Source organism: Manduca sexta, chromosome 28 (assembly GCF_014839805.1).
Source record: "Manduca sexta isolate Smith_Timp_Sample1 chromosome 28, JHU_Msex_v1.0, whole genome shotgun sequence".
Lineage (NCBI taxonomy): Eukaryota > Metazoa > Arthropoda > Insecta > Lepidoptera > Sphingidae > Manduca > Manduca sexta.
Window position 1 is genome coordinate 12,997,708 of NC_051142.1, and position 26,940 is coordinate 13,024,647.

At 34.5% G+C, this 26,940-nt stretch overlaps 1 protein-coding gene across 1 annotated transcript in view; it reads right to left on the reverse strand.

Moving 5' to 3' along the window:
• LOC115448811 (adenylyl cyclase 78C) overlaps positions 1 to 26,344 on the reverse strand; it is a 64,533-nt gene extending 38,189 nt beyond the window's left edge. Inside the window, exon 1 of the mRNA XM_030176372.2 lies at positions 26,209 to 26,344. The gene's annotated coding sequence lies outside the window, so the exon portion shown is untranslated. The remainder of the gene's footprint in view (positions 1 to 26,208) is intronic.
• Between the last annotated feature and the right edge of the window lie 596 nt (positions 26,345 to 26,940).

Genomic DNA, 26,940 nt, shown 5'->3' on the forward strand with positions numbered 1-26,940 from the left:
TATGACGTTATTGATGTGAAATGCATTATTCGTGTGAACTAGCCCTAAGCACAAAGCCCTGCGAGAATTGACAAACTATAAATATGAAATGACCCGCTCTCTACAGAAGTTTAAGAAAGTTCTGAGAGTTCGTTTGCATTTTTAGTATAAAACTGGATTAGGAAATCAGGACAAACTCTCCGTAATGATTTGACGCAATGCAGAGGTCTGAATTGAATAGACACGCGAAGGGATCTAGATTGTAGAGCGGATAATTAGCTGGCTGAGAATAGAACATGATGAGATGCGACCACCGCCGAGACAATTAACATTGTCAAGTATCCACTGTATTTCAAGTCTCAGTTTCAGAGTCGAGACCGAATCTTTTTTAGTTATAATATGCCAGTGTGAAAGTACTATCAACTATGGAAATTTGCTAGTGGTAGGATATATTTTATATCCGTCCGGATAGCGATCACTGTACACAAGGTGTTACAACCCGCCATTGTGGCCTACGTAGGAGTGTCGCGTTCCGGAATCAGTCTGTGTATATCCGGTTCCAACAGGCCGGCATAATTGTATCGACTACTGAGGGATAATCATCTCTCGTCAGTCGACATTCTTTTGGACACACTCCACTTACCATCAGTGAGGTAACTTTGCAGTGCACGTAAACAAAAAAAGATATTCGTTTTTATACATACATAACATCTCGCATTTATCCCCGAAGGGGTATGCAGAGGCGCAACTAGGGCACCCACTTTTCGCCAAGTATGTTCCGTCCCATGATGTGATAGGGGGCGAGCCTATCGCCATATCGGGCACAAATTCCAGACTCCGGGCTGATATTGAGTAGAAAAAACCCAAATATCACTTTGCCCGACCCGGGATTCGAACCCAGGACCGCAGAGCGCTATTGTACCGGGCATGCAGTACAACTACGCCACCGAGGCAGTCAATATTCGTTTTTATCTGAATCAGCAACGCCACCGCACGTGATGTTGATTGCCACTTAAAGGATGACTACAACGAATAATAAAATCGCCACGGTCATAAGTGTCTATAATTTTTACATCTATTTTTTAAAGTGGAGTGATGAGACAATGATGACGGTAATAAATATCACAATTGATAAAGATCAGTCACAACGCTGTACAAAACTTAACATATCATATCGCTGGCTCTCAAGGTTTCATGTTATATTAATTGCATAAATTTAATTATATACAACACATAATTCTATGTATTTTTCCAGCAAAAAAAATAAATACGCCCAAAAAGCTTAATAAAGATTAATAAGTGACTTATTGCTTAAATCAAAATTTATCAACATAAAATCATATTTTTCCCACATAAGTAAAAATGCGCTCTAATAATTACTCTAACTGCAATACCCTTAAACCCACTACAGAATGTACCTCTACGCTGCTGTTTAATGACAAGATAATATAATATTAATTAAAAACGAAGTATACTAGGAAATCTAAAGCGTGTCCTAATTAAATTATGTGTTTAAGCGAAAACACGGACTTTGATAAAATATTAGCTTATAAATTGTCCTCGGTAGTAATATAATTAAAACTTATCTTCTAAAGAATGTCTAGATCGAATCACTCCATTTAAATTGTAAAAGTTAAATTTGGAACCTAATCTCAGTAAAGTTGTGTTATCTTTAAAATATATGAGTTTTAAAATTTGTTTACTTTTCACTTTGTGCTCAATGCGTAAGTCTTATCCAATAAATGTTCTTCGTAAAGAATACCAAGATGTCGAATTTCAAGATAGTAAGAATTTCGGATAATTGGCTTTCAAGATCACATCTATATCTTCTATCTATACTTATAATAAATCTGTAGAGAGGTCAATTCTGTACATGAAATATATTTCCAAAGTAACTATCAGGAGTGATTAGGGATCGATACTGATGCCAAAAATGCAATTAGTAAAATTTTTGTCTGTCTGTCTGTCTGTATAACCGTTATAGAAACAAAAACTACTCGACGGATTTTAACGAAACTTGGTACAATTATTTGTCATACTCCTGTGCTGGTTATAGTATACTTTTCATCACGCTACAATTAATAGGAGCAGAGCAGTAAAGGGAAATGTTGGGAAAACGGGAGAAGTTACTCCATTTTTTAAGCTTCCGTCGCGTGTGCAACCTTAATGGTTAAAGCTACACAGAAATCATGTATGACGGAAATGTTCTCCTTAAAATTATGTAAAAATATCCCACGACAGCATATGTCTATCTTTTATGGTTGACTCACAATAACACGTGTAACTCCCGATAGCTTAGCAGTTCGAAGCTTTCTCATTATATTTGTCTACTCTTACGTTTATAACACTTTCAATCATCCCTAATTAAAAAGTTAACATTATTAAATATTCCATAAAAAAAGAATCATAGAAATCGGTATAGAAACACCAAAGTTATACATGAAATACGCTAATAATAAACCATCATGCGTGAATACTGAATCATGCTATAAGGATTACTTTTGTATATATATAAGGTCGCGAACGCACAGGCAGGCGGCTTGCTTGGCACCTAGAGGCTAGCGAATACGTAGCGAGTAGCTTCGTAAAACGAACATTCTCGAACGTTCGCGACCGGCTCCATTTTTGAAGTCCGAAATTCATGCGGGCGAAGCTGCGAGCGGAAGCTAGTCTTACATAAAACAAATGAAAGACTTTATTCGCATCGAAATTTCATTACATGTGATATGTTTAAATACTTATTAAAATTATTAAAGTATTATTTAACTATCCGTTTTATATGCCAACTAAATAACTTTACGAAAAAACACAACTTTTCAACTTAACTCAATTATACAAATATAGCACATGCGTTTTAATAAAAAAAATCACTACTAATACTATCAGATCTAATATACAACTAAATGTACGAAATAATAAATACTCTCTTCGAAATAAATACCAACTAGTATTAATTAAGCCAAGAACAAACTATGGACAGAAGACCATTCTATATGTGGGTGCACAGATGTACAATAAATTACCGAAGAAAGTGAAAGACAGTGAAAGTGTAAATACTTTTAAAAATAAACTTAAGCTACATATTATCGCGACGAGTAACAGAGACTAACGAAAATTCCTACTTTAAGTTACAAATTTATGTATCTCATTATAAGTGAAATGTATTATATTTCTTATGAGAATAAAGCTCCTTAAAACCTATTAAGATTATTTTGTTGGTTATTTTTTTATTAAATTATTTTTTTGGTTATGATATTAAACTACGAGCATAATCACATCTATTTATCCCCATGCATGGCCTAAATACGTAAGTAAACGTTAAACATTCAGGTAGGTATTTTACATTAATAACATATTCAATTTATTTTAGTACTAATTTAATTTACACTTACACTGTATAAATATCATATATTATAGGATTATTTAATGAGGACATAATATATACATATATACATATATATATATATATATATATATATATGTATATATTATTTTTAATATTTTTAATACAATTGTATAAATACAGGCTTAATGCCGGACGCATTCTCTATCAGTCAAGTATGAAACCGTCTCTAATATAATATAACTTTGATATCATCTGATAGTTATGTACAGATTTAAACATAAGACATAACTACTTTGGTAGACCTAATATTCACTTTTTTGATTAGTTCTAAAACTTATACTATTCTTATCAATAGTAATGTATGGTAAAGAAATATTATTATTTTTGATACTTACCAGAAAAATCTCAACCCTACGGTGTCGGGCTAAACGGGAAAACGTTAAATTTATTATATAAAAGCCTATAGTTTTATCAAGAATAAATATTAATATTATTTAACTAAAAATAGTTTTCCTAACCTGATAGAATTGATGCAAACACTAATAATTTTATTTGTATATTTCCTTTTTTAATACGACATACATTTTTTTTTTAAATAAACAATAAATTATATCTCTTGGTGCATATACGATTAACGAATGCCTAAGTCCAACATTCGTCACAACTGTAAGCTTTTGTACCACATCAAAATATTATTAAGCCACCTGTTATATTACGCACACCTTTGTTCAAACAACGGTAACTAGTTTCTCAGTCAGCTACATCATAAAATCGCTCGGTAGTTAGCATCAAGTCTTTACTGATAGTTCTTCATATCATATATGCACCTATGTTTAAAGCCACGCCTTCACCTGTTACACCGATTACTCGATGTAGATGGCGTTGTACAAACACCGTTAATAACTTTATTGCTCGAAGAAAAATTGCCGATATAGAACAGAACGCGTAACGATGGCGGTGGCGATGGAAGATATTATGTGTAAATGATAGTGTACAGCAGTCCATCAATATTCTGTGATTTTAAACAATCGAATTAGAAGTTTGTCGTAAAGAAGAAAATGGATACATAAAAACAAAAAATATTATAAGCTAACTGTATTGTAAACTTGGCGCAGGAGTTCCGACTGCCACTTGCATATTTTTTAAATTTAGTTTGCATTTTACTTTAGCTTCCTTTTCCCTACTTTTGAATGGAAGGTCACATTCAAATACAGTTGAATATGGTTCAATATGGCTCATACATTATTCATATTGTCCACGCGGTAATCCCACGTTGATTCAGAAATGTGGTGAGATTTACACTTCGTTGGATTCTTTCCTCTAAACGAGATCCCATTTATTCTGGCGTTTGATAAATACATCAATATCTTTGCAGGTAGAATGATACCTATGTTGTGTGTTGGATTTATTTGTACAATTCCAGAGATCTGCAGGTTATTTGAATTATAAATTGACTCTATCTGAATCAAAGTTGGATAGAGTTTATCTTTTTATACAACTGAGTGACGAAACGAGCAATTCGCTAGCCCGACCTTTGTTATGGCGAAGCTAAATAGTAGAAGATCACACACAAGTTCGTATTACAAAGCTCTGTGTAACACTGAATCGTGTTCGTGGTAGAAGACATGATTTGTTAATCATACTTCTAGAATTATTGTATTTTATTTTTTTTATTTCTTTGAGTAACGAGACGAGCTTGCCGTTCGCTTGATTGTAAGCGTTACGACCGCCCACAAACAAAAAAAAACACTATCCAACACCTTGAATTACAATGTATTGTTTGCTATTCCAGCGCGCTCGCCATCCTGAGATATGCGATGTTAAGTCTTATATGTCCAGTAGTTACACTGGCTACAATGTCCTTCAAATCGAAACACAACAGTGACTACACACGACGGCAGAAATAGATAGGTATAGCAGCGATACCTACCCAGGTGGACTCTCACATGTAAGAGATCTACCACCAGTCAAATTCATAAAGACAGAACTATTCTTTCCTTACACCATTCGTATTACCGTGAAGACAATATTATCGTTAAGCTAGATACTTAGAGTAATGACAGAATCTATAATTGCCTTTTATGGAATTACATCCTGCTGTAGGCAGAATGACAATTCAATTTGTATTTATAGTAATAAAATCGTTCAGTTTATCCTTATATTTGTTCGTGTCAATATTTATGATGATTATTTTAAATACAAACAACATTCCATTATGTTCCTGTTATACTTTTGATAACTATGTACATATATGTGTATTTTTATATCAGTATAAATTTATAGGTTAAGTTAGGCCTACGCAACCTTTGTAAGTCATTTGATGGTACATGCTAAATTTGGCCATGATTAATTCATTGCCAGAGAATTGTGATTTCTTACATGTATCTAAGCTACATTTTTATACGTGCAGGGCACAGTGACCCCACTGCACCTAACGGTGGGTGGAGTGGGTCCAATAGAATGCCGACTGACAAGAGATGATTACGCCTCGACAGTCAACACAATTATGCCGGCCTGTTGGAACCGGATAAACACAGGCTGATCCCGGAACGCGACACACTTACGCGGGCAACTATGGCGTGTTTTAGCACCTTGTGTACGGTGGTCGCTATCCGGGCAGATAAATATATCGTACCACCAGCAAAAGCTACATTAAAGAGATGTAGCGTATTTTATTTAACAATTAGCAATTTCCAAAAGAAACCTTATCTTAGATAGATTTTCTGGAAATTTTTATTGAATATTTTTCGTTTTCATAAAATTCCCCTAAAATTAAATTAATTTGCCTAGAACAATAGGTGAATAATAATTTATCGTCCAATAATAAAGTTATATCTACATGATGTAACAGTTGCAAAACCGCATACAGAATTAATTAATAACGAAACCGCCGACAAATGTAGTAATTAAAGGCACGATTAGAAACATCACGTCATCGCGCCGGACAGCGACCAAGACGAACGATGATCTCCACCATTAAACAATAAATTGACACACGTGGTTGGTACGTATAAGTCCAACAGAATCATGGGCACCACCAACATTAGTTTTAGGGAGATACCTATGAATCTACACACTATAAGTAGGTACCTAATACTTATACAATAAACACAATTATTCTCTGTTTACTGTTGTTACTTACAAGGACGGATCCGACTTTTAAGTCAGAGAGAGTCATATTCGAAGTCTAGTCAGGAAAGACTCCAAATCGATTACAATAATAAATCTAATTACAAAAGAAATTGTATGTTATTGTTAAACGTCAAATTAATTTAAATCAAATAACGAAATCAATTTTCCTTGAAACATAAATTAAATAACAGCATGTAATATTATGCATATAATTCGCCTGTGTTTTTTATCATACAAAATATTTATGTTATTAAGTATATCAATAAGAGTGATTAAAAAAATATCAGTTGCCACCTAGACCCAGCTCAGGGGCAGGTCATGACCCCAATTATCCACCCCCTTTAATTACTCCTCGGGATTTGACGTCAGATGGAAGAAACTAAACCGAATTGAGTAACTTACGTGAAAAATTATGTTGCCGCGACCCTACTTCGTGAAGAAAAGGCAGACTTCTACTATAAAAATATGACTATTTCTATTCACAGATATGATGTGTGGAGCATAGACGTAACTAGAGTACTACTACATTTACAATGAATTCGAAGACTTGCGTGTTTGGTAGAATGTTAGTACAGTTTAAGTATACACTACTGATATTATCTCAGACTCAGTATGACTGCCTCGGTGGCGTAGTTGTATTGCATGTCCGGTACAATAGCGCTCTGAGGTCCTGGGTTCGAATCCCGGGTCGGGCAAAGTGATATTTGGGTTTTTCTGCTCAGTATCAGCCCGGAGTCTGGAATTTGTGCCCGATATGGCGATAGGCTCGCCTCCTATCACATCATGGGACGGAACATACTTGGCGAAAAGTGGGTGCCTTAGTTGCGCCTCTGCATACCCCTTCGGGGATAAATGCGTGATGTTATGTATGTATGTATGTACTGATATTATCTGTATTGGACCTACCTGAAACCTTATTCTCAATGCGTCGTTATTTTGATCGCACGTAACAAGCACTACACGTAACGCACCACTTTAAGATAATAGAAATTGGCAAACAAAATCCCTTTCCACGTTAATTTCACGAAAATAATAAGTTTACACTATCATAGAGAACAAGCCATCTGACGTATAGGAAACTTGAGTACCTATATTGTATATTTATTATATGAGTAAATTATGTTAATAATATTGAAATCTGCTTGTAAGTCACTTCACCCGTATTTATGTGATTTTAAAACCAATTATTATGCAGAGACTACTACTTTATAACGGAGATTATAGACAAGGCAGTGACCGAGACATACAATATAGTTATATCAAACAGGAAGAATTTTGAAATATACCTATAGAAACGAAACTAACGTACAATAATGATTCCTTAAGTAAACATAATATATCCATAAAAGCTGATTTTTAAATGGGGGGTTTCTTTATAAGTATTGTTTATTAATCGTAGATTGTGCAACTTGTAGGTCACTATCAACATGTTTTGGTAAAACTAAACTTCTTATAAAATCTTAGAAAAATACTGTTTCAATATAATTTAAACTCAACTCAGTTTCGTCAGACAAAGTGAACTGAGTACATAAAATGTGATCGCTACGCAAAATTATTTTCCTAAACCTTGTCGAATGTAGTTTGAACCGGTTCGATAACAATGAGGTCAATAGTATGTCAACGAGGGTGTGTCCCGAGTACCAACGTACACTTAGAAAGAAATGGTCAACCTGGCCGATTAATATTCATTATTAATAGGAAGTTTAACATTTAACATATACCTTTTATTCTATTTATAATTTCGAGTCTATCGAACTTGATTTAATATTCTCCTTGTATTGGCGTCTTTTTCTTATGATTACGCAAAACATAAAAAATCTGTATTCATAAAAAGTTTAAAATATGTAATGTACATCTAATATAATTTGTAGGCGGTTACAGAAAGAAAATAATAATAAAAGTGGTGGTTGATTTATAAGTTTAGAACAAGGAATATTGAATTACATTTTTACTATTAATTAAAAATAGTGATTATATAGTCCTACTATATATTAAAATATTAATAGTAGGTATTAAGTATAGTATGTATCATCTGTCATCAACATTAATTCATACTGCGGTCTGCGAGGTACCTACTACTCGGTTTGCGATTATTTGCCGGTGTGGGTATCACATTTATTACACTCTTTGGTGGGTATGGTAGTCGGACGAATAAATACCATACATACCATAAATCTCTGGTAAAATGGTGACCCTAGTTTCTAGTTTATTTATATCTGATGGTGACCAGGGTGTGTTAGGTTGCTAATTTACATAAATTATGCTTTCTATTATCTGTGGCAACTGGCAATAAATCCGCCATACGAGTTTACAAAAACATTATCTTTACACGAATGAGACATTAAGCTAATCTAATTTGGTACACGCATTTTGATCATAAAGTGATGAGTAACCAACATCTTTAAAATTAGGGATATTTTTGATATCCCACCGGTATCCTCGCATTAGTCTAGTAGATAACAGCATAATTCGTTCATGCAATGGTCGACATTATTTTTGCACTGCACTCCTACTCCAGCAATAACTAGGAAAAAAATGTGATTTGTACAATCGAAAATTTGACACAGATTCGGCTGCCCTGTCCGAAAGCAAAACCCAGAACCTTATAGTAACAGACCAAGTGCGCTACTAGATCAATACGACCTTAATTACGAATGTTATATAAAAGTTCCTAAAGAGAAATAAGCCGCAGAATTCCAGTGGCATTTACAAGAAACATTCGATGTAATTAGTTAACCAATCCTTCAGTACTAATGTACTAAGCGACCAGCGTAAGCGACGTATAGGCATGGTATGTCAACACTAATAAACTAGAATTAACAGAAAAACACCGCATGTCTACCAGTCGTAGAATGAGGAAACTTTTCCATACATCTTATGTACTCACGCTAAATCTCAACACAATGTTTCACGAATAAGTGTTGTAAAGATGAGTAAAACGTATTGTGTATTCAAATCGTTACAGAAATGTAAACGAATAAATATTTTTTAAATAATTTTTTTTTTTCTTAACTCTTAACTATTATAATAAGTTTATTTTTCGTTTATTAATTTTTATTTATGAAGCTTTATCGTATTTTTAAGACAGTGTCGCTCCGTACATCCGCTTTCATTGATGTCCCTTTTGACTCAGGCATCAGTAACATAGTGAGAGACTCACATTCGCACCCTTTGGGACCGAGCCTAGGCAAGTAAGTAAGTCATGGATTAATAAACCTTCACACGCTACTAGTAACACCAAACAAAATCCAGACCTACAGAGAATAAAGCACTGAATAACTGCAATACAGCCGTCACTCAAAGACATTAAATATTAAGTAATAATAATGGTACTAGCTCTAATACACTTTAAACCATAAGATATTATAGTGGTAATACACTGTTAGGGGCAAAAATAGCAAAGTGGTAGCTTCTTCCATCTTCCCAAAAATACTCTCAACACCGCCTACGTAAAATTTCAGATGTGTCCAAAATGTATGTGTAAATTGACAAGAATTGCCAAACGGGATACGTTAAAAGGGATCCGCGGGTGCCAAGGGACTCTGCTTTGATTCAAACCGATCTACCACGAATATAATTCGATCAATGCCGAAATGTTTTGTACTCGAGTTCTTAGGGACATCAAAGAACCGTTCTTAGATTGATGTAGGTCTGCAGATTCCTTCGTAATACATCGAAGTACTAGTAAAAAAATGACAAGTTTATTTCATATGATTTACTAGCTTCTGGACAAAAAAGAATATAATTCCTACTCCTCCCTTTCCTTCTATTTCATTAATTTCGTTGTGGGTTAAGACTAATTACTTTCCCTGAGACTCGCCGAGCTTCACCGCTCAGTGTGATAAACTGCGTGCCACTCCCGATCCTGGCTTACAGGAGTTGCATTAGTGGCGAGGGCGGGATAGTCTCGCAGTTTCTGATAACCCGTATGAAAATTTTCTCCCGTTACAAAAGTTTAACTATTAATTAGTCCAGCATATAAAAGATAATATAATTAACCAAGACTCACATTAGATTTGTGCCAAATTTCAACTCAATTCTTGTAGCGGCTTATATATAATATTTACCGGCGGCTCAAGAAATCCTGTTCCCATTTCCCTTCTACGTCCTTAAAGGTCGGTAACCAACATAAAATTCCTCTTACACTATGGGTGTTCATACACTTTTTAGCATAATCAGCTTCTCGATTTCCTTCGTTTCAAAATTCATATCAATATTATTATTACATCATCATTAGGTATACGTAGAACCTTCACCGGAAGTCAAATAGGTCACCAACTATTAAAATGCAAAGAAAACTTCCGATAATAAATCACGAAAATAAAACAAATAGTGTTCTGACAAATATTAAGTCTGAAGTTTACTGATATCGGGTTATGGCTTCCAGTAAAAAGAATACGAGGTTATATTTCGAACTAGTAAAACAAAAACATTTCAGCGGTATCTTTATTGACGTATATATCTTATTTGTTTTATAATGTCCGATACGTTATCATAAGCTCACGCCAGACCCAAAGCGGTAGGCAGCGTTGTAGCTAGTGAATCTTATTTACCACTATATTATAAGAGACGAACAGAATTTAATTTAATTCCTTGCGAAGTCATGTTTTCTGAAACAAACACTACACAACTATCCGACATCGCGGCCCTAGGCACAGAGTTCAGTATGTATACCTTTTAGTTATAAATATATATTGAATCCTATGAGGACTCGCCAACATTTTCCCTCTTTCTCCTCTCCGCTTATCCTAAAAGAGGGTTTCTAACCCTCCCCCACACTGTTCTGCCAATTCTGCTCCGGGTTCCTGGAGTCGCTAAGTTCCATTCGCATGTTTCCCCCGAGTACACAGCAAGGATGCCTACATAAAAAAATCTACCAGACGTTGGTATCGGTATTTTATCAAGACATTTTAGAAGCAAAATACACGGCATCACGACTTTCCTTTCTTTATAAATTACTAAATCAGTGTACTAGTTGCATAGTTTTATCCGTTACTGCGTATAGAGAAAAGAATTTGGTGTTATTTCAACACGGAATTAGATTCATTTCCCAGTGGATCATTCGCCGTTTTCAGTACAATTTACAACCGACCCTGAGTTATATCGTACATGAAAAAGTAATTACAATAATGATTTCATTGATAACAAAAAAGTACGGAAGACCCGCCATTATTCATAATAAGCTATGTACAGTTAGCCACAAAAGTAGCTAAACAAATTCAAAATTTGATATCGCCTATATACTTTAGCCTTCAATAATTGTTTTTTCTTTAATAAAATAAACTTCAAACGATTTACTTTATTTGAGATTGAAGTTAATGTGTGGAAGCGTTTGTAAATTTTGAATTTTCTCCGCTATTTTTGTGGCTGATTGTATCTACTATGTAAGTTTTTTTATTGTTTCAAGCAAATGGTCGACCTTATGGTAAGTTGTCACTGTCAATAATGGTCGTCGGCAATGCCAGGGGCATAGCCAAGCCGCTGCTTTCCATAAAAACATTTTCTCAAACCCTTTTTTAAAGAATGTGTCTGTGGTATTATGTCTTATGTTTACGCGAATGTTAGACAATGAAATTACACTGTCAAAACTTATTTTTTAATTGGTAGATATAGACGTAAACGAGCAAATGGATCATCTGATTGTAAGCAATCACTCCTACCCATAAACATCTACAATATCAGAGAAATCATCGATGCGATGCCGGCATAAAAATACGCTCTTTTCTTCAAACCTCAAAAATGAACCAATTAGAACATAGTTTTTTTTAAATGCTTATAAATGACTTATTTTGATTGGTTCATTCTCAGAGTAGGATTGAAGATTGAGATTGGGATCGATTATTGAAAACTACTGTAAATCGTATCTATCGCAATATACACCAAACAAAAGATGGCTTCACAAAGATGCTACACGAAACAAATTCTAGCTAAACCTACCAAGTACATAAGTCAACAATCAATGTTCTGAACAGGCTGAATTCTAGACACAATGTGTTCATGTTTGTTTTGATAACACGACAGTCACGAACAGAGAAAGTCAATTAACAGAAGCGTTCGTTGTTGGTTTTGTTTTGAAACTTCGCGTATATAATACGTCGCGCTAGTTGTGACAATATGACCTTTATTGTAATAGCTTTTTATTCAATCATTATGAATAGCGCATGCACTTCTTTTCCTTAGACTAACTTCCAATTAAAAATACGACATGGTTTCCTCACGCAGTAACATTGAGCAATTATACGATTTTTAAGTATCAAAACGTATACTGTGAGCGATTCGGTAATCAGATTAACGTCGGAAACCCATCCACAAAACTTGTTTCCTGTGGCAGCAGACTGGTAGAAAAAGTACATCATAATACTGATGCTGTATTTAAATATTTGACATTACATCGTTCAAGAAATACATTTTAAACATGACGGCTTTAATAAAAAATTCCGCATAAACGAAATTAGCGTTATGACGAAGGCCCGTTTAACGGAGGTGGAAATGCGCAGGCTAAGACCTTCTCCTCCGCGGCAACGGAAGTTACCGAAGGCGGAAGTCTTATTAGAAGTGGAAAAAATATAAATCCGTGTTATATTAAGGTAATAGAATGTAGCTAAATAGCTGCATTTGTTGTATGTTCCAGCCCTTCCCTCCGCTGCCCGCGTTCCCGCCGCACAAGCATGGTGTTGATTCTTGACCATTTCACGCGCGAGACATGAAATTTTACGGAAGCGGAGGTACTATTTTTGCGGAAGTTCCGCATTTACAGAGGCGGAGGTGAAGTTTCGTTACAACCCTAAATAAAATACGACATACCAAGTAATGCCCTAAAATGTGACAACTAAAACATCTTTTTGCAACGTAATAAAGTAAATGTTTCCGTGTAAAAATGTCGCTCCCTAAATTCCTGTACACGAAATGTGGAGACGTAAGTACGGGCGCGGTAATATCCGGCCGGAACATTCGACCGGAATCTTTGTCACTTCATATGACATTTAAAATGTAATTTCTATCTTTATTTTTCTCAGTGTCAAACTGATATAATCAGGAATTAAGTTTGACAGCCTAGAAAAGTATGAGGACAAATACAAAATGGTTAACTTAAGCAAAATTAACATTAAACTAAATTCTAGTTATACTAACCCATTTGTAAATGTTTAAGTACTCTAATGAAGTGCTCATTGGTTCATGAAATTATAATTCCATAGTTTCACTTGTCAGTTCTCAAAGACAGAATAAAAATTGCATGACAACTCATCTTGACTTTACAAAGTGACACTAATATGACGGCTTCTACATCACACGAGACATCAAACCTGCGATAAAAAAGTGTCAATTAAATTCAAACGGTAACGTTAGTAAAATAAGACTTAAAATATTTTGGAATTTTATACGATATCTTAAGTAAGATATACAATAACATGTTACATGTACTTTGATAATATACCAGTAAATATAAAATAGTCTACAGGTATGTACATTTGTACATAGGTATAAGTCATCGATTCGTAGTTCGATCTCGTTTAGTTTTGATGAGAGATTAAAGCGCCAGTCACGAGTTAATCTCTCAGCCAATCTCAATAAAACGATACGGAGTTGTGTATTTTTTTGCTGCATTCTAAGTACAAAGAAGTCTAATGATATTAAAATGTTATTATTGCCATTTTATTTTATGTATTCTTGCCTTTTAGAAAGCAATATACGAATCAGTAAGCTCAGAATTTCAAACAATTTGCATACTTTCCACAATTTTAAAGGAAACCTCATAGATAAGGTTGCTAAAAGAGCAGTTTCCTTACGTTATTACACGACTTAATAACCAAGGGTTTAAGAGAAATGTCTGCTAGATTTATTTGAAATCACTTTCATTTGAATTTCTTCTCACGACGTAATATTGAACTTTGAAGATTATATAACAAAAGTTACGGTATCGTAACAAAAGACAGTTATCTAAGAGTATATATAGATACTAGCTTTTGCCCGCGGCTCTGCCCGCGTTATAAAGTTTTTCAGGCTTAAGTTTTCCGTTATAAAAGTAGTAGTTTCCCGGGAGCCTATGTTCTTCCCAGGATCTCAAACTGTCTCCATACCAAATTTCATCTTAATAGGTTGGGTAGTTTTTTAGTGTAACACGTTCAGGCAGACAGATGCAGCGGGGGACTTTGTTTTATAATATATTTTTTAGAAATTTTTAAGAGGAACAATCCCGCCATACATCATTGTTGCATAACTTTAACCGTTTACGCAGCGCACGCAACGGAAGTTCTCATAACTAATAAATTGTCCCCGTTTTTGCAACATGTTTCATTACCGCTCCGCTCCTATTGGTCATAGCGTGACGATATATAACCTATAGCACTCCAGGAACAAAGGGCTATCCAACACAAAAATATTTTTTTAGTTCGAACCGGTAGTTCTTGAGATTAGCGATTACTGCTCCGCTCCTATTGGGCATAGCGTGATGATATATATAGCCTATAGCATTCCAGGAACAAAGGGCTACCCAACACAAAAAGAATTATTCAGGACCCTTATTCTGTATGATAGTGTAAACGCGTAACGCGGCCGTGTCATGTTATCTTTGAGAAATGTGCGTGAAATGGTATTCTGTAAGCCAAATTTCTATAGTCCTAAACATGATGTGTTGTGTTACGTGCTTGTTACGCACTGTTAAAATAACGTGCGGGATAGAGAATAAGGGCCCAGTTCAAACTCCTAGTTTCTGAGATTAGCCATTACTGCTCCGCTCCTATTGGGTATAGCGTGATGATATATAGCCTATAGCACTCCACGAATAAAGGGCTATCCAACGCAAAAATATTTTTTCAGTTCGGACCGGTAGTTCCTGAGATTAGGCATTACTGCTCCGCTCCTATTGGGTATAGCGTGATGATATATAGCCTATAGCACTCCACGAACAAAGGGCTATCCAACGCAAAAAGAATTTTTCAGTTTGGACCGGTAGTTCCTGAGATTAGCCATTACTGCTCCGCTCCTATTGGGTATAGCGTGATGATATATAGCCTATAGCACTCCACGAACAAAGGGCTATCCAACACAAAAGAATTTTTCAGTTCGAACCGGTAGTTCCTGAGATTAGGCATTACTGCTCCGCTCCTATTGGGTATAGCGTGATGATATATAGCCTATAGCACTCCACGAACATAGGGCTATCCAACGCAAAAAGAATTTTTCAGTTTGGACCGGTAGTTCCTGAGATTAGCGCGTTCAAACAAACAAACAAACAAACAAACTCTTCAGCTTTATATAATAGTATAGATTCAAAATTACCACAGCGAAGTGTCAAAACTTCTTGCTAAAATAAAATTTTGAAATAATGTGAAAAACATGTTAATATTTTATGTAAATTATTTCAAAATTAATATGTTAGTTTAATAGGAATAATGAGAATTAAAGCTTAGGCAGGAGATGTGGACCAATAACGTATTCACACGTTTATTTCAAAACATCCGCGAATCGCAACCGCAACAAAATTAAATTTCGCAAAAAGGCAAATTAAATCACTCAATTCTCGAGCCATGTAATTAAACGTTTTGTTTATTTATAGAATTACCACTCGTTTGCGCGCAAACAACGCAAATTATGTAAATATGCGAGTTCAAAAGATGGCATGTTACATGTAACGTTCTGCGTTTTTTAACATATTTTTTCCTACAACTCTGTCTGTGTGACTGTATATTTCTGGAATTATCAAAATAAATTTATATAGATCAATGGCGAAAGGTTCATATAACCCAATTCCAAATTCCAATTCCAAACCCCTGCCGGCTTCCCTTTGTGTACAATTTAATTGTCATTGGAACGATTTGCAGGCGCATTCATGCATATTAGTATCTGTATGCTGTGTCGTGTTCTCTTTCGTCAAATTTCACCTTTCACTGATACAAATTACGTTTCTCGGGTAAAGCGCGGCTCATTATTGGTTAAAGCATCATTAAGCGATACAGTATAATTGCAGTGGGTTCCAGAAAGAAAAAATAGTTTGTGTTCACGAACTTAGATCTTTATAATATTAGTTTGGTAGATTTATGTGTCATTTACTTTAATGTAAAAAATACCGTCTATTAATGGAGAAGGGTAGAATTTTCCAAAAGGGAACGCGACATATAAGTTCTAATATGCGTAAATAAGGTCTGCAAATCGTTCTAATAATAATTAGAACGATTGACATAAATCCCGAAAAGGAAGCCGGCAGGAATCGTATGGACCCGTCGACTCTGCAGTCTCCAATATGACTTTATCATTCGCCCACACATTTTATTTTTATTTTATTGATTGTGGAAAACTTACAGCTAATGCAGATTTACGCAATTATACGCAATTAAATTTTCACTTACAGAATATAGTACACTTTAGAGTTTAGATGTTACAATTGGTATAAATAATGTTTAAGATTATACAAAAAAGAGAAGAGAATAGATATATAAATAACAACAATTTAAATAATCTAAACCAATACACAGAATCGAACTCAGATGAAGAAAACTGCACTCATAATATTTTTAAGTCTCGGAACACTGGTGCAAAAAAGGTCCAAATCCATTGCATATTTATATGTATTTGTTTTCTTTATTACTTTTGTAGACGAGGCTTTTTTGCTTGAAGTTAGGTAACATTTAAGTACCAGAGCACTGGAATGAAATATTATTTCCATTAAATAATGTGGCTAAATGACTAACACCTCTAAATGAAAAATTAAATGAGCATTAGGTTTACTTAATTTATACATGCCTAATTTGGACAGTCCCGTAGCACTGCGTAGAAAGCGCTACGTAACGTAGCACTACACCTGCTACATGGTACTAAGCAGTGGCGAAGCGTCCATACAAGCCGATTCCCACCGGCTTCCCTTTGAGGTGTACGGAGATACTAAACAATATATTTAATAGGTAAATTATAAATTTACAACATATCAGACAATGAAATGTAATTATAATAGCTTAACTTATTAATTCATGATAACTTAATAATGACATCTATCGGCCATTAGCCCATTGTTTGTTAATTTAATCGATATCAATTACTTATTTTAAAAAGCGTTAGATGGCACTCCTTGTATTTAGTTCCCCAATAATTCCGTTACCTAAGTAAAATTGTGACGCCACAGGCGCAAGGTAACCCGCTGTCAAGCGGCTTAATGTCGTAGTATGTTTTTTTAATATAGATGGCAGCACATTCTATGACTTTCTATGCTAGTGTTCATCGGAATCGTGCGGAAGATCGGCTTCACGTTGACCGACTATGTATTGTTGTCACTTTTTGTGTCGATAAACGTCATAATTTATTATGCTACTAAGTTGCGGTGCTTGTAAATTGTCATATTAATTTTATTTCTTGATAGTTCTGTGATATTTAGTTGACCAGCGCTTTGTTTAATTAGAAACTACAAATAAATGCGTATTATAATGGAAATGACTACCTGTGATAAGTTTAATGTCTACTTTTACGTAAGTATATTATTAGTCTGTGATGTCACGTATTAGTATTTAGATGGTTAAATACTTGAAGTAGATCTGATAACTTTTTGACTTCAGACACAAAATGTTTGTTAGACAAAAATAAATATTATATGTAATATTTTACTGAATTTAAAATAGCACGACGATACTAGCAAAAGTTAACCAATAACCTTTCTTGATCATATTATAGCTTGATAATTACATAAGTTTATCATGTAGATACAGTTAAACTGTTGGTCTGTTTGGCGAACGTGATACCTATTTCTTTAGGGGGAAATTACATTTACAGTTTTACTATGTAAATAAATTGATACTTACTTATAGGTAGCTGGTAGTGTGGTTATAATTTTAATACTTTTGTTGCTGTTATAACAAATTAATAGGTACTTATATTTGTGGTTAATGGAAGGAAATTATCTACATTTATTGTTCGATTTTACGAATGTTTCAATTATTTACGCATAATAGGTACTTTAGTAGGTATTTTGCGTAATTGTCATCATAATTATGCGTATTGCCCCCGATATTATAACTGACGCCAATTTTTGTTACACCGGGTTACCTTTTGAAAAATTTCACCCTTCGCCACTGGTACTAAGTTTTTTTGTTCTTAGTACAAAACGAATTTTCTTGATTAAAAGTTAATCCAAATAAAATAATATTTATATTTTTTATATATTATTTACCGTATATTTTTAATTTTGTATATGGAATAAACCAATCGGCCGTATATTTGGCATGTCTGATTATGATGAGTCTGAATATGAGTGCTTAATTTATCTGAAGTTAATGCTTAAAGATTAGGGGAATAAATATTACGCTTAGAAGGTGATTAGCTGAAGACCTTCCCCTTAACTGCATTCACTAAGGTGAGGATAACATAGCGAGCGTCGAAAGATATGAATGTATGAATTAATCCCTCGTAGCCGAATTTTGACCAAGGCGGCCTATCTCAACCTAGATCAGCCAGGTACGCAGGATATATTATAGTGCACAAGTGTGTGCGCAATACACAGGTGCACTCTCTGTTCCTTTACTCTCATAATTCACACAGTCACAATTATTTTGGCCCGACCCGGGATTGGAACCCAGGACCTCAGCGCGGTAATCGTACTTGTACCGTGTACAATTACAACTACGCCACCGAAGCAGTCAGTCGAGAGATATGTCACACCACTGACCTCTGCCCGCTTTATTTTGCTATAAATGGGAGTGTATAATTAATATATTCAACTCCTTTCTATAATTCTATTTGATTAATTTCGTTGCAAGGACAGATTAGTGTTCTCCGAGACTCGTCGAGCTCCTTCATTCGATGTCCTACAACGTGTGCCAATGCTGATCCTGGCTTACGGGAGTTGTATTAGTGGATGTGAGGGCGCGAAAGTACTTTATTATACGTCCACAGCAAAATGACAAAATGACCCCTCTGTACCTCATGGTAAGTGGAGTGGGTCCAATAAAATTTCGACTGACAAGAGAGTATTACTCCTCGGCAGTCGACATTGTCATGCCGGTCTGTTGGAACCGCATATACACAGGTTGATCTCGAAACGCAACACTTACGTTTTTTTCATTGCCTCAGTAGGCAAACGAGCAAGCGGTCTGCCTGATGGTAAGCAGCATCCGCCGCCAATGGACTAAAGCAATGCCTGAAGCATAGCCAAGCCGTTGCCTACTGAGAACGGTTAGGCTTGGCGATTATAGCGGATTGTGTATGGTGGTCGTTATCCGGACGGTTACTATTCTCCTATTCCTCCATATTATTTAAAATACACTGAATTCACAATCAGACGAGCCACCTCACTAGTCCAGGAAAAAACTACACCTTTATACAATATTTACACTAGTTTGCAGCGTGGACGTCAACTAACGCGAACTCTATTGAACAAACAAAAGCGGCGATAACAAAGACTGGCCAAGTGCGTCAATGGAGCTCGCCAGCATCAGTCGAAGGAGGAAGGGACGATGACAATTATTAACACTAATATCCTTAATGTTTAATTATATTGGAGGTAATATTTTTTTATTGGGTTTGACAATTCGGAGTCTAATTGTGCCCGGTGAATTGTACGCTCGGCTCTATCGCATAGGCTTATCATAGGTGGCAAAATGTAAGTGTATTATACTTCTGCTAATCCCCAAAGAAATACAGAGGTGTGATGCTATTTAATTGGTAGGGTTTAAAATCTATGCGCTATATACCAGTAGACTTGTTACATCTGTGAATTTTCACTAGATAGAGATTTCTCTACATTCCCTATACGGGGTAAATAGTTTAATAAAGTAATAAACTAAACTTGGCATTTTATTAAATTTATTTTTAATTTATTTATTTTATTTTGCACTTTATATACATAATAAGTATATCGGCGGACTAAATGCCAAAGGCATTCTCTCCTAGTCAACCTAAGGGTGGTGCAGGGATAAATAAGGTAGGTGCATAAGGATATTTAATAATACATAAACATACATAAAAGTAACTATAATGTATAACTATATTAAATACAAACAAAATATAAGTAATATTATAAATACATAAAATACAGATTATAAATACATAAATATATAATATGTACTCGTACATACTAATAATATAAAGTTTAGAATTAAATTTATGTTATCATTACTACTTAAAAATAAATATTGATTGAGCAAACTGGTAAATACAAGGTAAATTATTATTCATTTAGAACTTAAAATTAAAATGAACTATGAATAATAAATTCCACTCACGCCTTTTATCCCCGAAGGAGTCGAAGGTCAAGGCGTATATTCGTGCACCCACTTTTCGCCATGCATATCCCACGGTGTTAAAGGGAGCGAGCCTATCGCCATGTCGGGCACAAATTCCAAACTCCAGACTTATAACCAGTAGAAAATCCAAAATCACTTTTTCCGTCTCGGGGATCGAACCCAAGATCTCAACGCTGCAGTCATACAGTAACAACTAAGCTACAGAAGCAGTTTTCAAATGATCTAAAATTAAAACCTAATAAAACAATAATTCGTAATAGAAATAAATACTTACTTACATGGGAATTATATTAAGTGGACTTGGGGATTTGGGAATTAATTTAATAAGAAAATTGCTTGCTAGTCTGTCTAACTTATTGAATTAAAATATGTTTCTATCAAAAACTGTCCCAAGGGACGAGCTGTATAAAGTTATTTTTTCCATAAAACAATAATGTTTTGCCGGAGTGGGATTTTTGGTCGACGTATTACATAAACTAAATTACCTGCCCCATAACTGACCTTAGTTTAGGTTCACCTCGTTGGCTATGTATGGTAAAACTACTTATGGCTGTATTCTATAAACGAACCCAATCGCTTGTGTTGAGGGTCGACCTATGTATGTAAATAGCGGACGATCCCTCCGCCACCATTAGTTAAGTTAGACATTACAGTGTCACTTTAGCGAATAATCATGATAACTATGGTCAATTCTCTTTATTGTAAAGGTATTTTTTTTTACATTTTTACATATACATTTAAAAAAAAAACTTGCATATAAAAATATAAAAAAAGTAATGACCCTCCGATGGCGAAACTCAAGACCCAAGCCCCCGGCGGTTAGGGATTCAAAGTGAGGAATCTCCTCACAATGCGCGCCGTGTCCAGCAATACTGCTTTCTGCAACTGGCCTCCGACCCAACGGCCAATTGAGAGCTTCCGAAGATGTTGGTCGAGGCTCTTTTGACTATTAATATGATGATAACTATTATTATTATTATTTTTTTATTTCTTTGTATGACGAGACGAGCTTGCCGGTCGCCTGATGGTAAGCGATACGACCGATAAACAGTAGAAACTGGTGTTTCTACTGTTTATCGGTCGTTGGAACCATCCAACACCATGAATTACAAAAAATAATTGTAATTAATGGTGTTGGATGGTTCCAACACCATGAATTACAAAGTATTTTTTGGTATTCCACTGCGCTCGCCATCCTAAGACATGCGATGTTAAGTCTTATTATGTCCAGTAGTTACACTGGCTACAATGTCCTTCAAACCGGAACACAACAGTGACTATACACTGCTGCCAGGAGGACTCTCACATATGAGAAACCTACTACCAGTAACTGTTAATAGATAACATTTAAATTGATGTGCAATTACCATTTGCATCGAATAACAATGGAGGGGACAATTTCGTATTCAAAGCACTTTCGAGCCCCCTCCTCTGCACCAACATACATATAATTTACACACACAAAATGTATTATTGTGAATAATTGTATGCGATATATTATTAAATTGTACAGAATCGTTTGGGAAAAAACATCGCTTGTCTTATTATCCATCGCGAAAATTGACCAATCACAATGAAGCTAATCAGAATGAGTTATTCTGATTGGTTTAATCTTGGAATCGAATAGAAGATTAAGATTGAGATTGTTTTTTGAAAACAGTCTTTAGTAGACAAACTAAAAATATCCGTGTCCAAATATTACACGGCTAATTTATGTATTTCACTATAGCGATTTATGATTTATTTATTTTGTTCACGGTACTGCCTACGGGAAAGTCGATATAAAAGTAACCTGTTTGTTAATCAAGCTTATGGTCTCTCCGTATGCGTTCATAAAATCCGTTCACCGATATTTGCGTTTATATAAAATAAATAATTTTTTTTATTTTTCCAATGTAAACACAGCCCATGATATTTTATTTGACGTTAAAACAAACGATAATAAACTATTCAAAAAAATCAAAATTGCGGGGCCTGAACCTGAGTCAAGATTCTCGATAATTCCACTCATTCAATGTCATTTCTTATGCGTAAAATAACTAGGACTTTTTTTAATAAATTTGCCTGACCTTCCGTAATTTTTCCTGCTTGCAATTTTCCATAAAAAAAATACCTAACGACAACAGTGGGATTCTAAAGTAGCGAACACGGACAACAAACTATTGTCACAATAAGGATAATACTAGTATTATTTCATAACACACGTAGTTATGTCAGTTTTAAACAATGTCTGTTCATTCAACTTCTAAGGTGATGACTAATTGATTTTACTTCTAACTTTATTAATGTGAAAGTTTATGAAGATGTTCGTATGTTCGGAGAAACAAAAAAAAAATGCAACAATCAAATTAAATTTGACACATAGGTGATCAATGTTCCGTATTAATATGTTATATTGGAAAAGAACATAGTGGGTATTCTTAAACCGGAACAGTTCATTTCAAAGATAGAACCGAAAACAATATCTATTAATGAATAATAGTTAGATATCAGTTGGAAAAGCGTCTCTCCTGGTACGTACCGCATTGAGCCTCCATGCTCAATTTTGAGCCAGACGCGTGCTGATGTCAACCCAGAGTTAAAGTGATATGCCTGCGTCGAGTACATTATGGGTACAAGGAAACTCGCGGATCAAGGTACTGTTCGCGAATTGTATTGATTATGACACGTCACGCGATACCGTATCTTTGCACTCCAGTGTTTATACACAATACACGATGTTATCCCAACTGTTGTTGACTGCGTCGCCACGCATTCTAACACTCACTTAGGTATTAGTACTCTATAACTCTACATATCTCGTGGAATTTTTGTAATGACCAATAAATTACAACGCAGTATGCACCGTACAGGAATATTGCTACGAAATTATCGTCTGCATCTGTCTTTTTTTTTTGTTTGTCTAATACATTCGTTCTATCAAGTAACATAAATAATTAATGTAATAAAACAAACAAAAAAAGCGGCGATAGCCTAGTTGGGTGTGGAACGGACTGCCAAGACGAATGTCCGCAGGTTCAAATCCCAAGGGCACACACCTCTGACTTTTCTAAAATCATGTGTGTATTCTTTGTGAATTTATCGTTCGCTTTAACGGTGAAGGAAAATATCGTGAGGAAACCTGCACATCTGAGAAGTTCTCTATAGGAATGTCGAAGGTGTGTGAAGTCTACCTCTAGTAACTCAGCAGTGAGCAAGTATATAATACAGGGCTGATATTATTATTATTGATAAAACAAACATAAAACCAGGTGAGGCTGAAAAACACGTAATAACACGACTTTTTCGTGTAGCGTTACGTAGATACATTTATTTTGAGAAATAATCATACTTGTTTTAGAAATTATTATTATTTTTTCTATTCCTTGATACAAGCATGTCGTGTACCAAATTTTAAAAGTGCCTGCTCGTAAACAATTGCGATATCAGTACCACCTAGAATTTTAAATAACAAATCTCAGTTCAGGATTGCATAGCCTTATATTATACTAAAGAATTCTTGCATATAATACCCAGTAATTACTCTGGCTACAATTACATTCAAATCGCGACATTACAATGCTTGCAATGTTTCAGCGGAAATAAACAATTAAGGCAATTAAAGGGTCGCACCTAGGCAATTAACAATAGATAATAAAAAAAAATACAAGGGTTCAATTATCAATACATAATTATCACAAAGATGCAAACGCACATATTGAGTAAAAGGACTGCCCGGATTTCAATGCAAAATTGTATTATAAGCAAAAGTTTGCAGTAAAACGAGGTATTGGAAAATGTCCTGTTCATCATTTATACCTAAACATAAACTACTAATCGTTTATACGCGATACAAAAGATATTTATTTACAAAAATAGGGATTTAATCTACCTAAGGATAATCAATTTAAGTTTTTTCTCCCTAACATAGAATATCAAAGGGCACCGTTCGAAAGGTCACGACAGACCGTTTTCCTAATGCCAGGTAGATATCTAACTGAATACCAGTACAATTTTATTACGCAAACTCCGTTTTTTTATTGATTTTTATTTTTCAGATTATAATCTTACTTAAAAACTGATAATAAATCCCTGCAACAATTCCCAGCTCGGGCAATAGAAATTGATAACTTTTTCGAAAATCAGAACCTTTATGTAGCTATCCACAAATATTTTTTGTCAAAACTGTATTGCACATATAAATATATCCAGGAAACCATTTCTGCGTTTCTTTTTAACCACCATTAAATCAAAAAATATTTAAACATATTCACAATAATAAACAAACATATTTTTTGTAAAAAAAAAATTGCAATTAGTGAGCCTTTTTATTATTTTAAATCCGCGATAAAATATTTTATAAAAAACTGAGTGAGTATCCAACTCTTATATAAGGTATACCAAATTCGATTCCTTTTGTGTGATCCAATGATTTATTCCCCCATCGAAAATTTGCAACCCTTAGTATTCTCCCGAACTGAATAATATAGTTTACGTCTCTTTATAAATTAGGTGACGTAAATTCGGTGACATAAACACGGACTGACCATTTTGTTCATAATCACCTACCGATATCCGGCGGGAAATTGGCTATTTGATTTCCGATGTAACGTATAAATCTTTTATTTAACTACTCAATGTATTAATACGGTTAACTTAACAACATTGCATAACTTGTAACATTGTATAATTAATAAAATATGGAAAAACATTATACGATACTAAAAAAAACATAACCCATAAATTGTGATAACATTTTATTACCCCATTGTTACGGATGATGACGTAATAAAATAAAATATGAAAGCATAAGAAAGTCTGAAAGTAATTTATCGCTTCCTTAAATGTCGGTTCGTCCCCACACTTTATGGTATCAGGCCGCAATTCACAATCGAGGAAGCATACTACTTATAAAGCTAACTATATATTTAGGAATGATCTAGAATAGCGTTTTGAGGCTGTAACTTGGCTAAAAATCATTAACCTATATTCCGATAACTACTTATAAACTTGTATTACGAAAACTAAACTAAGTTCAAACTTTATCAAAATTTATTAAACACTGGGTATTGCTGCCGGCTTTTCCACGTGAAAGAACTTTCCTCGTATAAAATTCTCATTACGTACTTTACCGGAACAAAAGTTAGCCTATACATTAATCCAGAACATATTTATGCTCGTTAGAATACAAAAGATTAAATAATCTGAAGCCGTTTATCGGTTCCTGCGTTCAGTTCTAACAAGCATCCGAAATTCATAAACTTTCGCATTAGAAATTAACAACAGAATTGTGGGGTCATTGAGATGCCTACAAAAAAATTAAATTCCCTAACTTTGTTCCTTTATACTATCAGTATAGTTTACTAAAATAAACCAAAATGTTTATAAATAATAGGAAATACTTATGGGCTTTATTCTTTATTTGTGGACTTTGGAAACTATAATGTTAATGTTTGAGTATTAACATATTATATCTTACTAAATATATTTAAAAAAAAACTACAGTAACCGTTACAAAAATATTTTTCAAAATACATTACCACTCACCCCTCAATTACAATATTATCCTTTTAAAACTGTTCATCGTACACTTCACTGGTCAGAACGAACTCACTTAACGCACTATACCGCGGAGTCGTCACGTCCGACATGTTTCGCAGCCGGTGCTACACTGGCGATGTTTTCCTCTAAATAAGGCGGGTTTGTTAGTCATAAAAATCGTTTCTAATTTGAGTTTTCCTTACTGCGAGAGGGTTTTAGGTACTCCTAGATATAGGATTTTAAGCATTCCTAGGATTGAATATTTTTTATTTTAATAAATCTTATAGATAAGGTTGTTCCAGAATCTAAAAAGTATTGGTCTAATAGACAGTAACTCTTTAAGTTAATCACAAAGTATTTTATTAGTTTCCATTTGATTACTTTTTCTGCAAACGACTTACATGGACGCCTTTTGGGTCGCGATTAAACACGAGTTAATTTATCACGTACCAAACTTAACCACGAACTATTTCAAAGTATATTTATTTATTTTAATGGGTTCACAGACTATTATTATACTGAATTAAAATGCACTTGCAGTTATGAAAGTAAGTGCACAATATGAAATGGTAAATAATTCATGCAAATAAATACGACATTGCGCCTAAAAAGAAAATGAAACAATGAAAATTGCAATTATAAATAATTTATGAAAAATGCTTAAGTTAGCGTTACAGAATATTACATAATAGTACAGTTACAATTTATTAATTGCACAACACAGCTAAGCATTTGTAA